A 15,120-nucleotide genomic window follows, 5' to 3' on the forward strand; every position below is an offset into this window, starting at 1 on the left:
TATCTCTTTGCTTCCCCACAAACTTTGCCTGGGTTCCTTAACAAGTGCCATTTTGGCTGCAAGTGGCCTAGTATTTGGGAAAAGGGTGCTATCATCTCCAGCTTGTGAGGATGTGGGGTAGTAGGAACTGGTTAGAGGGTGGAGGAAGGTGTGAACCCAAGGGGAATCTGTGAGTGCAGTGACCACTAGCCTGACAGATATCAGTACACCGCATTAGGGTGCATGGAGCGAGTGTGAGTGAGTGCGTGATATACTAGCCTGCCTGATATCCATGGCACCGTGAAGCGGAGCGGGTGAGTGGGAATGACCGTCTGTGATTGACTACACTGCATGATGGTGGGGCGCAACGTTGTTTCTAGGTCTGAGGTCTAGCAAAGTTTTACTTGTGTGGCCTATGCTGTGGAACTATCCAAAAGTGCTGCTGTTCTCTGTATGTACAGGTTGCTGCTATGGTTGTTAACAGGGGTGCATCCTAGAATCAAATTGAATTGGGTAAATTGCTAGGGTGGGTCTCGTGCTGACAGCGTGTTGGCACTGCATGAAAGGGCTAAGAGGGAAAGTATTATTTTTCTCACGTGTACATACTACTAATGTCGTTTTAACACAGTTGGGCCTCGTACTGTTAGTGATATTTCTGAATGCGATTTATGCCCAGATTTACATAATGTTGTTGTTGTGTTAAGTAATGTGTGTGTTGACTACAAATTTTGTTTACGTACACCTTGTGTGAAGTCTCTTTTGTGACGCTCAGTGTATTTTATTGTGTGCAGTGCTCTGCCAATGCTTTAAACATTGCCCCTGTGAAAAACCTGATGACTCTGTGCCAAACAACCCAAGGGTGAGTGCAGGTTTTACAGTGAGTGTAATCACCCACTCCTGATGGGAGTTGTAGGTTCTGTCCGGCTAGGGCCTGTCTCAGCCAACCAGAACGTGCTGCCTCCAACACACACACACATAATTATATATATATTATTTCTTTTTTTGTTGAAATCTACAAAACCATAACAATTTGCAGTTATAATTGCCTCACCTAACTATAACTTATGCCCCCGCAATGCACTGCTTATGACCTCCCCATTCTGATTGAACTGGACTTCTTCTATACCTTACGGCCCTTGGCCATGCGATTTGCCTGGCAAGGCTGCAGGGCTTGACTCCCCTGTAAACTATTGACACTACCCAGAGATGCTGGTGGTTTGGCACTACCCGACTTTACACTCTACTACGAAGTGGTGCAGCTGAGGGTGAGATAGGAGTGGTCATTAAGGGAATCAGACAAAAACAGGTTACATATGGACAGAGCTGTGGTTTGTAGATGCATCTGGGATGTTTTATGGAAACTAAACCCAGACAGACCACCGAACGCCTACTTTATCACACCGACAAAGAAAACCCTTACAGTGTGGAATGATCGTTGGAATGGGCGACATTCCCTTTGCGCTATAACCCTATCCACTTTAACTCGGCCTTCACACCTCTGCTTATGCCTGATCCTTAGAGATGCCTGGCGAGAGGGGGCTGCCTTACTATATCTGATCTCTTCCACGGCTGGGAAATCCTCACTTTTGAAAATTGCCATCAAGATTTTTCAATACCAGATTCCGAGTGATATTGCTATACCCATCTAAAACATTGAGTATTTCAGCCTTAAATGCGATTAGCAGCCACCAGAGAACGTTCCCCATAGAGAGGTTTGTTAGGGGGGTAGGTGGACAGCAGGGTTGTGTCTCCTTTTTATATTCACTCCTGCTTTCCACCACCTGCATGACCAGACCTCATCATGTAACTTTTTGGGAGTGGACTCTTGGAGGACGTTCACGGAGGAGCAGTCACGTAAGATATGGAGAGACATCCCCAGATTCAATCACTCAGTGGGAATGAGGCGTGCGCATTACGAAGTGCTGTTTGATTGGTATCTATACCCTACCCAACTTAAAAAGATCTACCCGACCACATCAGATTTGTGTTGGAGGGATTGTGGTCTCCTTGGAGACTTTAGACCCATATGCTGGGGTGCCCTGATATGCAACCTTTCGAGACCAAACAATTAACCCAGATAAAAGGTATTCTGGGGTATCCAATACTCCTGAATTCATCCCTTTTGGGGTTATACAATGACACTCTCAAGCACCAAAGTAACATAGACCGTTCCACCCTATGATTGTGTCTGGGAGCGGCCAAGACAGCGCTGGCTGCATCCTGGAAAAAGTCTGATGCTCCCTCAATGTCCCAGTGACATGCACAACACTGCAAGCTATAACCATGGAGCGCATGGCTGATCTACTTTTAGAAAATTTCAAGAATTTTGTATGTACATGGGGCCCCATAGTGCAGTTCCTCTCAACTGACTTTCCACTCTTCATGTGCCCCATGTGTCCTAGAGCACTCCACCTTTTTCAGTTTTAAAATGGTGGGGGGGATATTGAGGCCCTCCGACGGCATAGGTCACGGTCCTTGTTGCCCTCCCACTGTTGGTGACCAAGGTCCCCCCTTGTCAGTTATTTCATCAACATATACCCTCATGTCAGTTGGTTATAGGTTGTAGGTGGGAGGGGGGCTTGAAAGAGGAAATTACATATCTTATGGGTTTTCTTACATCATTAATGGTGATAGTACACTTTGGGTATTATGACGAGTGTGGCTGTCTATTGACCGTCACACTCGCGGTGGCAGTCTGACTGCCACATTACAACCCCGGCAGTTGGACCGCCAGGGAACCAGCAGCTCCTCAAGTATCTTGGATCCCGGTGGTCTGGCGGTGGCTGAGATCCTAATCCGCCTGGGCATCACTACAAGCAGCGCTGCCCTGGGGATTACAACCTCGTTCTCTGCCAGCGGTTTCATGGCGGTAGCACCTCCATGAAATGGCTGGCAGAAAACAGGTGTAGGGGGGCACTGGGGGCCCTTGCAGTGCCCATGCACTTCGCATGGGCAGTGCAGGGCCCCACCTGGTCACCACCATCGCTCGTTATGCAGACAGTGAACACTGCAAGGGTGCTGCTGCACCCTGCAGACACCAGCACTGCAGCTGCTTCGATTATGAGCTATAGACAATGCTATAGCCTGTTTTCCCACTAGGCCAGTGGGTGGGAACTTAGGTGTCTGCCCGCTGACCTAGCTGGAAACCCATAATAGTTCTGACTAGAGGTCACCACGTAGGTAGCGGCCACCCTGTGGGGAGTTTGGCAAACGGAGTTTTCCGTCCACCAAACTCATAATGGGTCCGTTTGTCTGGTTAGGCATCACTAAGAGACCATTATATCACTGAAACTGTGTGCTCTACTAGCAATTCTGATACATAATTACAGTCTCCAGCCAGTACATCACTGTCAGTGTTCTGATGTGTGTTTTACAAAGATCAATAAAGAAAGTGTGAGGAAAAAAAGGTTAGCACTGTAGTTACTGTTAGACATTTATTATTCTACTACTATCAAAAGTGAAACATTGAAATGTCATCATATCAATGAATAAATACAGTGTAATTTTTTACACAGATCTCCTTGAGGAGCATATTGATTACACCAATGTGGAGAGAGTGGAGGACTCAAACATGGCAGCTGAAGAACACATAACCATAGCTAGCCAGCTAATGTACCTCCTACCCAATATGGCACTGCTTTATTGTCACCAAAGGCACCATTAATGGAGGATGATGATGTCCCTCTGCCTAATAGTTCCATTTGGCACCCAGTTATGAGGCAACAACAGCAAACCCCTTGCCCGAGTGCACTTGGCACCATGAGGCACATCATGCTGCAGATCCTGAGGCAGATGCACAATTGTTTGGGAGCCGTGAGGCATCCATGATCCAAATCCAGCATCTGCAACATGAGCAGATGAAACTGATTAACAAAAGATAAAGAACATGCAGCGATGCTTGTCATTTGAATTTGAAACTATTGGCACTCAATTGGCTAACAAGAACACAAAAGTGGACAGTCTTACCACCACTATCGAAAAATTATGCCAGCACATGCTGGATGATCATGCCTATCAAAGGCATCAAGACAGGAGCACTGCGGCTAGAATTAATGGGTTAGCCAATTCCATTGGTAGATTGGCCAATGCCACTTCCACACTATCCAGGACAACAGTAACCCTGCAAGTGGAAACGGGACTCTTTAGTTGGGGCATTGCAAGGGCACATCACCTCTGCAGTTGTGGTGTGATAAAATGCACAAATATAGGAAGATGCCCCTTAAGATAGCAAGGACATGTAACGTTTAAGCAGCATCTCTGCCACTGATGTGCATGTACTATGATGCAGCAGTGCTGAACTCCTGTTGGAAAACAAGTAGGGTCCACACTTGAGGCACTGAAGGACAGAGACTAGTGTGTTTAATATTTTGCTGTGTAACTATAATTTTGGTGATGTAGCCAACATTTAGGGCCAGATGTATCAAAGATCCGTTTTGCATTTCTTAAATAGCTAATTTTAAGAAATCACCATTTAAGAAATGCAAAATGGGATGTATGAAATTTGCAATTCGGTAATAGCGATTTCTTAAAATTCGCAATCGCTATTACCAAATCTCAATTAGAGAATGGGACTCCATTCATCCCTATGGGCCTGTCAGCCCATAGGTGCGAACAGTTTTGTATTTCCCAATTTGCAAATTCCAGTTAGGAATTCGCAAATTAGGTAATGCAAACCCCAGGGTCCTGGGAGCCTAAGGCCCCCTCTGATGCACCCCAAAACATATTTGCAGACATGTGAAGCACACACATGCCCTAGGGACATGTGTGCGCTACATGTCATTTTTAAAAATGCATTTATAATGCTTTTTTTTACAAATTTCACATGCTTACCACCAAATTGGATTTGGTGGTAATTGCATTTCCTAAATGCCCAATTCGCATTTAGGAAATGCGTGATACATGTACTTTGGAAATCGCAAATAGGAATTCCATATTTGCAATTTACTATTTAGAGAATCACAATTTGCGATTCTCTAAATGGGGGTCGCAATTTTAAGGAATCGCTATTTTAGCGATTCCTTAAAATTGCACAGCGAATGCCTTTCATACATCTGGAAAGGCATTTTTGCATTCGCAAACGGCCGAATTTTGCAATTGATGCATCTGGCCCTTAGTTTGTAATTTTCTATGCATTAGGACATCATACCTTTGAAATGTTATAGCAATTTAAATTTGAAAAGTAGCCTGACAATAAAGGTTGCTTTATTTTGCTGCATCGAATCAGCGTTCATCATTTCATTTCATCATTTCAGTGAGTGTACTGTCACATATAACTTATCTTAAAAAGTAATTTGTTGCAATGTTGTACCTCCACTGCTGTACTCTGGTCTAGAGGCTGCTGAAGAGGTGTCTCAGGATCCTCAACTTCAGAATCAGTGTCACTCATAGTAAAGGGTAGTCCTCGCCTGGTAGCTATGTTATGCAATATGTCCCATGTTGCCACCATTCTGTGGGTTGCCTCAGGAGCATACTGTTGAGTTCCTCTTCTTTTGTAAAAATTATAGCAACACAAAAAGATGGACGGAATGTTGAACATTGTCAAACATTCACCTCCTTGTCACAGACCTGGGTTAAATCCATTGTTTTGCTGCTCACCATGCCACCCCAGTTTGGACCCAGCCATATGCAAATCAGTCTTGACCCTGCTCCCCAAAGGAACAGTCCAGCCCAAAGTGCCAGGCCAGGTCCTCCCTAGACCGGAAAGAAGCATCCTGGGACCAGTTTTGGGGTATCAAACCTCATCAGCCAGGCTAGCTTGAATCCAGTGGCAGATTGAGCACCTTAATGATGGAACTTTAACTATTTAGATGATTTGTACATATGCTCTGGTTATTTTCATTCTACAGCATTGGGAAGCAGCAAGCATCAATCAGATGCCTTCTCTACAAGGTTGATGTCAGATCTGACTATCTCTTGCCACATATTGTACCCCTGGGCCACTTTGATGTCCTCACTTTGGATAGTAATTATACTTTCCAAGACATAACTTCTGACCTTATTCTGTTCCTATTTAGTTGTGGATGCAAATTCAGGCTGTATAAGGTATTTCAGATTTGAAAGTTTATAACCTGTTTCTTGGTTTAATTTAACCCATGAGCAAAAACCTCCATCATAGAGCAGGTTGCCTCTGACCACAGGGCCCTCTTGCCTGATGTGGATAATCAATGTGTCATGCAAATGTTCTAAAGTGCTTGTTGAAACAGGTCCGAAAAGATGGTATTTATCACTGAAGCCAAGAATGCTTGTTGTTTGTTTAACAGCGCACAATTATGTGGCAGCATTCAAATACTTTCCTAAAAACATTGGGGCAGATTTACCTAGGGCTTGCACTGGCTCTGCATCACACAAGTTGATGCAAGGCAACACAAGCCTCTAACTGGGAATTACTAAGCCATTCAAAGCCACCTGGTAAAGGAAAAGTGTGTTTGTGCAGGAAGGGACATAACACAGGCACTCTTGCTCCATGGTGCAAAGGTGCCTGAGTTGGCGCTAGGCAACACACAGTGTGCCAGGGCAAGGAGACAGCAGAAATGCTCTACATCTTTGTAAACATTACACATTTCCGATGCAAGTTGCTGCACTGTGTGAAAATGTTAGTAAATCTAACCACTAATATTTAAAGAGGAAGCTGCACTTGTCGTAGGGTCTTCTCAAAGAGACTGCCATATAATTGATTGAGCTATTCTGAATCACACTATAAATTGCTCCAATATTCTTCTACCTAAAATACCTTTCCCTGCTTTTGTTCCTTGGCCTCCTCCGCTTCTTCCAGACTAGCCACAAACCTCTTGAATACAAGGGAAATCTGAATTCCCTGATAATTAGCTACTTCATTGTTTCGAAAACAGTGGGCACCTTATTCATACAAACTTAGAACCTAGGGAGTCGCAACATCTTATTCAAATTCATAATACTATATTTAGTGAGGCGAAGCGGATCAGTTTTCAGAGTGTATTGATGTGTATTTTTATAAGATGTATACATGGCAGGACGTGCGATATGGTAATTCATATCTCATTTTGCCTACCATTTGTTATGAGGAATAATCTGAATACCAGATCATTACATGGCGCTTGTTTTTGTTAACTTACTACACTGAGAGTGTGCTAAACTCAAATGTATTTATAGGTGATTTTGATATTGCATTAAAACATGTTGGATATATCTTGTCTTAAACACACAGTGGTAGTCAAAATTGACAGCAGTCGTAGCAGTCAACCATGCTACACATTTGTTAGGAATTTCAAGTTAATGGGAATCCTAAGGTGATAACAGCCACGCATTCTACACATGTGGTAGGAATTTCAAGTTAATAGGAATCTTAAGGTAATAATAGAAATTACACAACAGTATTATTCAGACATATCATGGATAATTTGGATATGCACAGGACGTATTCCTTCTAAATAGGATATTAAGGCCCTCATTACAACCCTGGCGGTAAATCCCGCTTACCGCCGTGCAGAAGACTGCCAACATACCGTTGCGGCTGCGGAATTCTGCTACAGGTATTACAACTCAGAGCTCGGAATCCGCCACAATACAGACACCCACACAAGTCCGCCACACCAAAGGTCAGTGATAAACCGGTGATACCAAAACCCACACTGTCACACCACCAGGAATACGCCCACACTATCACGACCCATGAATCAACGTGGTAGTCTTTCAACCGCGGTAATCCATTGGCGGTACACACCGCCACGCTCAAAATACACACTCATTTACAAAACACAGCCACATTGGACAATTCAAAATACACACACCTGATACACACACCACACCCACACACCCAATCCATTATAAAGCACACACCCACATCACCCACAAACCCTTACAACCAAAAATTTGAAAGAAGGCCAGAGAGACAGATTAGCTAACGCAACACCAGCATCCACAGACACACAACACCATCACTTATACAATATCCATGCACCTCAAACAACACACACCAACACATCCCCTCACACATCACAACAGACAGCACCTCCCACATCACCCACACCCCATCATGGCACCTCAAAGACACCCCAGGTTTTCTGAGGAGGAGCTCAGGGTCATGGTGGAGGAAATCATCCAGGTAGAGCCACAGCTATTTGGATCACAGGTGCAGCAGACATCCATTGCTAGGAAGACGGAGCTATTGCGGAGAATCATCAACAGGGTCAACGCAGTGGGACAGCATCCAAGAACACGGGATGACATCAGAAAGAGGTGGAACAACCTACGGGGGAAGGTACGTTCTGTGGTATCCAGACACCAGATTGCTGGCGGTGGACCCCCACCTCCTCCCCCACAACTAACAACATGGGAGGAGCAAGTTTTGGCGATCATGCATCCTGAGGGCCTCGCAGGAGTAGCAGGAGGACTGGACTCTGGTAAGTCAAATCTTAACTACTTTATCCCCCCACCCACCTGCATGCCATCACATACTCCCACCCTCACCCTCACACCTATCACCCCAACACCCCAAAGATACCCCACTACCACAACCCACACATCCCAAAATCAAGCCCTGCATGTGACACCAATACATGGACACCCATCACCAAAGCATGTCCAGTAGAGAGACTCACTCATGCCCCAAAATCACCAATCACACAAGGGCCACGGCAATAATGCAAGCACAGGAGTAGAGGTTAACTCACCCATTGCACAAGATGGCACACACAGATACTAAGATTATGCATTCACACCCCAACAGGACCCATACCCAATGTCACCGGACAGGAGGTGCCAGACATATCCAGTCCCCCCCACAGAAGAGGCCCACAGTGATGACAGCAGCTCTGCACACCTGGATCAAGATGACCAGCCCAGCCCATCAGGGACCTCGGGACAGTCGGTTCCCCTGCCACAGTCACAAACCACCACTGAACCTCCCCCCTCAGGAAACACCGCCACAGCACCCACCCAGCGGGCCCATCCATCTGTCCCCAGGACAAATCAATCAGCAGTGTGTCCACCACGACAGGGAACCCAGGCAAACCCACTAACACAGGACGATCAGGGACCTGGGGGCAGTGGCAGTAGGCACACGGTTCAGGGGACAGAGGCACAGGATAACAGGGAAGCTAGGAGGACTGCTGTGCGAAAGGGGGAAGACAGGCCCAGGGAACCCACTCTCCACAAGGCACTCTCCAACATCATGGGAGCTTACCACCATTCCCAGGAGACCATGGGCACGGTACTGGCCAAGTTTCAGGAGACCCTGCGGCTGCAGGAGGAACACTGCCTGGGGATCAGGGAGGACTTGAAGCCCATCAACACCACCCTGGTCACCATTGCAGGGGTGCTGGCAGACCTTGTCAACACCAGGAGGGACACAGTGGCACACCAACCGGCCCCTGACACTAGCCTGGACGATCAACAGCCCTCCAACTCCGCCGGCGCTAGTGGACAGGAGGCACTGCCACAGGAACAACAGGCCACCAGCACCCCACCCCCTGCAGAAGGAGAACCACCCCGCAAATGGTCCCTGAGATCCAGGAACAAGACAGAGAACATTGTCAAGACCCCCACCAGGAAATAAGACCCCCCTGAATGTTACCCTTCTGTCCCACTTTGACACCCTGTCCACCTTAAACTGCCATTGCTCCACTTCCTATGCCCCATTGGACAGTGCATCTGTGAAACAAATAGACTGGACTCTGCCATGGACATTACTCCACCATCACCCCAGCCCATTTTACAACCCCCTCCACTTATTTGCACAGAAATAAACACACTTGAATCACAAAACAATCTGGAGTCTGTGCTTTCACAAATGTGTAATTGCAAAATCTCTGGAATATAGGAATGTCAATGTACGTGTTCACATACCAATGTTACACAGCTGTAGGGTAGCAGTAAACATAGCAGAGGGCACAAAGTGGGACCCAGATCTGTGAAATGGAAATGCAAAGTAACAAGTCAGGGTCCATACACTGAGTGAAAATGACAGACTTATGCTAGCTCCAACAATAGTATGAGATGTGGGAAGCAGGTACATCTTCTTACCTGTGTCTCACTGGAAGTATTGCATGATGATGTTTCGGTTGTCAACATCTTCTTCTTCTGCCTCTTCTTCTTCACTGTCCACAGGCTCCACAGCTGCCACAAGACCACCATCTGGCCCATCCTCCTGCAGAAAAGGCACCTGGCGTCGCAAAGCCAGGTTGTGCAACATACAGCAGGCCACAATGATCTGGCACACCTTCTTCGGTGAGCAGTATAGGGAGCCACCTGTAAGATTGAGGCACCGGAATCTGGCCTTCAGGAGGCCGAAGGTGCGTTCTATAATCCTCCTATTCACCCATGTGCCTCATTGTAGCATTCATCTGCCCTTGTCCTGGGATTCCTCACTGGGGTCAGTAGGCATGACAGGTTGGGGTAACCAGAGTCACCTGCAAATGTCGAGGGACAACTGTTAGACACACACTAACCCTTAGGGACAACCCCAGACCCAGACACCACTGTCAACTGTATTTGGACCTTGAGCTCACCTATTAGCCACACCCGGTGCCTCTGGAGTTGCCCCATCACAGAAGGGATGCTGCTATTCCTCAAAATGTAAGCGTCATGCACAGAGCCAGGATACTTGGCATTCACATGGGAGATGTACTGGTCTGCCAAACACCCCATCTGCACATTCAGTGAATGGTAGCTTTTACGGTTTCTGTACACCTGTTCATTCCTGTGGGAGGGACAAATGCACATGTGTACCATCAATGGCACCAATGATGTTGGGGATATGTCCCAGGGCATAAAAGTCACCTTTCACTGTGGGCAAATCCTCCACCTGAGGGAAAACGATGTAGCTGCGCATGTGTTTCAGCAGGGCAGATAACACTCTTGATAACATGTTAGAGAACATTGGCTGGTACATCCCTGATGCCACGGCCACTGTTGTTTGAAAAGACCCACTGGCCAGGAAATGGAGTACAGACAGAACCTGCACTAGAGGGGGGATACCTGTGGGATGGCGGATAGCGGAAATCAGGTCTGGCTCCAACTGGGCACACAGTTCCAGGATTGTTGCACGATCAAGTCTGCAGGTGATAATGATGTGTCTCTCTTCCGTTGTCGACAGGTCCACCATGGGTCTGTACACTGGAGGATGCCGCCATCTCATCACCTGCCCCAGCAGACGTGCCCTATGGAGGAGAACAGCGAGCAGAGGGTCATCCAACACTTAGGTATCACATTGTGTTATTTGGTTAAAAGTTGGAAATTCGCAATGTGCCTTTATCTGTCTGTATTCCAGGCCTAAATAGGTGTGACGCAATTTTTATCCATGCCATGTGGTCCCCTGAAATGGTGAATGCCTGACCTGTAAGGTGGGACAAGGGGAAACGAGGTAACTGCGCTGGTTTTGTACATCGTTGCGGTGGCCGGTAGAAGACCGCGGCGCAATCCAGCATTGGTTAACATTGGGACCTATGGGTCCCAGGAGCCAATGACGGTGTACGCCGGCGGTGACGGTATGCACCGCCGTGGACGTGGCCGCCATTTTCTTACTGTTCCCTCACTTGATACCTGACCGTCTACAGGAGAGGACCTACACTGCAAGTGCTGCTGTGACCTGTGTCTGGAAGCAACGATGGCTACAGTGTCTGGGGAAAGGGCCCTTGCCTTCACTTCAGAGGAGTTGGAGAAAGTGGTGGATGGGGTCCTCCGCCAGTACACGCAACTGTACGGTCCTCCAGACAAACAGGTGAGTACACTGTGAGCATGGTGGATGGCACATGAGTGTATGGAGTGACGTCGATGGAAGAGGGTGGAGAGGGGCACAGGCCAGCATGTCAGGATTGTGTGTGTATGTATGTCTGGGCCAGGGTGGGAGGTGTTTGGCAATGCGTGAGATGAAATATACAGGATAGAAACATCCATTTTTACTTCACTTTTACTCTAGGTCAGTGCCCACCAGAAGAAGGGTATTTGGCGTGCCATCACCACGGACGTCCGGACCCTGTGGGTCTGCCATAGACAGAGCACCCACTGCCGTAAAAGATGGGAGGACCTTCGACGCTGGATCAAGACGGCCGAGGCCCAGCTGGGGATGGCCTTCCAACGTGGAAGGGGTGCCCGTTGCATCATGCCCCCGCTGATGTACCGGATTCTGGCGGTGGCATATCCGGAGTTGGATGGGCACTTGAGGGCATCACAGCAGCCACAAGGGGATGAGTACACTCTCCTTCAGCTGACTCTGCGCCCGTTACGAGGTGTCTGGGTGGTCGAAGTGGGCTGTGGGTTCCCCTAAGTCAGGGCAAACTTGGTAGGCTAGGTCCCTTGTTAGGCAGGCTCTGTGGCACCCCAACCCCACTACTGGTAATAGCCATCTACACCTAGTCAGGCTCCTGTGACTTCCAGGTGTACAGCAATTGGGCCTAGGCCTCGTCCCCCATGGCCATGTGGATTTGCTAGGAACTGTTAGTGCATGGCTTAGTGCATAGGGCTGCTCGCTGTGTGTTGTGTCCGCCAACGGTAGTGGTGTTGCATGCACTGAACATGTGTTTCTTCTGTCTTTCCCCCCCCTTTTTTTTTTGTCTCCCTGTTCTTGCATGCATTAGCATCATCTGGCGGAGGAGCATTGGCACCAGAGCAGGAGGGAGCTGCGACCCACATGGCCCTGGAGGGTGAAGCAACGGAGTCTGAAGCCACCAGTGGGACGGAGGGCGAGGGGAGCTCCACGACGGGGATAGGAGCATACACCAGCGACAGCGACTCCTCTGCTGATGGGAGCTCCCTTCCGGGCCGGGCACCTCTGTGCCCACCGCATCAACAGGTACAGCTTCCACCCCCCTACCAGCACCGCCCTCCCAGCAGCCCCTCAGCGTGTGTCCCGTGCCCGCTCACCCAGGATGGTGGGCATCTCCATCGCCCCAGGCACCTCAGCCCCTGCCGCAGTCAGCCCTGCTGCCCTCAGCGAGGAGGCTATTGACCTCCTGAGATCCCTCACTGTTGGGCAATCTACCATTTTGAATGCCATCCAGGGTGTTGAGAGGCATTTGCAACAAACAAATGCATATATGGAGGGCATTCATTCTGGGCAGGCGGCCCAACAGAGAGCATTTCAGGCTCTGGTCTCAGCACTGATGGCAGCCATTGTCCCTGTGTCCAGCCTCCCCCTCCAACTTCCTCCACCCAGACCCAATTCCCTGTACATCAGCCTATCCCAAGCACACCATCGGACCAGCATGCACACTCATCAACACACAAGAGTGGACATGGCAAACATAAGCACCACACATCCCACAAGCACTCACACAAGCACCATCCCCATGCTGACACAGCAACATCCACTGCCTCCACTGTGTCCCCCTCCTCCACGTCCTCCTCCTCCCTCCCAGTGTCATCTCCATTCACACCTGCATGCACTACATCCTCAGCCACTACCTCCATCACCAGCACGCCCATCACCGCACACCGCTCACGTGGAATCACCACCCCCACTGCCATTCACACATCCCCAGTGTCCTCTCCCAGTGTGTCTGTGAGCCTGCCTCCCAAAGTACACAAACGCAGGCACACACCCACCCAACAACCATCCACCTAACAACAGCCTCCGGCCCATGCACCTTCACCCAAATTCAGCAAACGTACACCTCCTACAACCACTACCTCTTCCTCCACTCCCAAACCCTCTCCATCTTCCCATCCAAGTGTGTTAAAGAAGCTTTTCCTGGCTAACATTGACCTCTTCCCTTCACCTCCCCCCCGTCCTTCCCCTAGGGCCAGGCTTTCCAGGTCCCAGCCCAGCACCTCAGCCACCAAATCCCCAGGCACAGTGGTGCCAGCAACTGAGGGGTCATCGAGTGCGCCACCCATCAGGGCTGCCAGTGTGCCACGTAGCGAGGGCAAGGATATTCTGCCACCTGCCAGGGTGAAGAATGTGCCCACATCCCGGAGGGAGATGCCGCACCTATCAGCCACCAAGGGCTCATCCAAAACAAAAGGGGACAGTGGCAAGACACCTGCAGCACCATCAAAGGTGGGGAAGGGACACAAGCCGAAGAGCAGGCCAGGACAAGGCACGGTGGCTCAGACTGAGGGACTTGAGTCACCCCTTCTGTCAACCACTACACCAACCTGTACGCGGCGAACACCGCCACCAGCACCGCCACCTGCACCGCCACTAGCACAGCCACCTGCATGGAGCCCCCTCATGCTGCAGTGGTGTCGTGTGTTCATTTGGCTGAGGTGCCCCCCTCCCCTTCCCCCTGAGGTGCCTGTTTAATTTCGATCTGATGCCCCAGCAGTGCTCTCTCCATTTCGGGTCATGTATCTTGTGTGCCCATGCATTTTGGGACCATTGGTCCACGGACAATGATTGGTACACTATCTAGAGTTCTTTAGTTGGTGTACATATTTGTAGATACTGAATTTGGAACTTTCACTATCTGATTTTTCATGATTACACAATCGTTACAATCATTTCATTTTGTCCTTGTGTTCTTCCAATGGGTGAGGGGGTTTATATGTAATGGTGCTGCATGTATTTGTGTGTATGGTGTTGTGGGTGAGGGCAGGGGTGGGGGTATGGCATGTTGCGTGTGTGCGCCACTCTCTTTTCCCTCCCCCCCTCCCCTGTGTTGTAGGTGCAGTACTCACTGTGGTCGTCAACGGAGTCTGTCCTGCTCCTGATACAGCAGGAGGAAGACAAGCATGGGCAGTACGTGTAACTCGGGCTCCATGGCGTCCTGGGTCCTCGTTGGGTGTCGAGAGGTGAGTGGTTTCCCTTTTGTGTACTGTTTCCGCTGTGCTTTTAATAGCGTTGGTTCCACCCCAGAAAAGGTGGCAGATAGGCATGTTGGAATACAGTGGGCGGTACTTTGTCCTCTGTCTGTCTGTTGGTGGTGACCGCTGCGCTGTTTGTTTCTACCACTGTGGCGGTCGGAGTGTTAAAGTGGCTGTTAAGTTGGCGGTTTCCGCCATGGTCGTGATTCCATTTTTTTTCCACCGGCCTGTTGGCGGTATTACCGCCGCTTTAACACCGACCACCAGGATTGTACTGAGGGCCTAAGTCACGTAAACATTTGTGAGCTTTAAATGGCCAGATGTGCAAACCACTTAAATTAAATAGCATAGTTTGGACTGAAGGTAACTAAAAATGATAACAAGCATGCCAATGCACATACGACTGGCCTACAAATGAAAGTG

This window comes from Pleurodeles waltl, chromosome 9, assembly GCF_031143425.1.
Source record: "Pleurodeles waltl isolate 20211129_DDA chromosome 9, aPleWal1.hap1.20221129, whole genome shotgun sequence".
Taxonomy (NCBI): Eukaryota; Metazoa; Chordata; class Amphibia; order Caudata; family Salamandridae; genus Pleurodeles; species Pleurodeles waltl.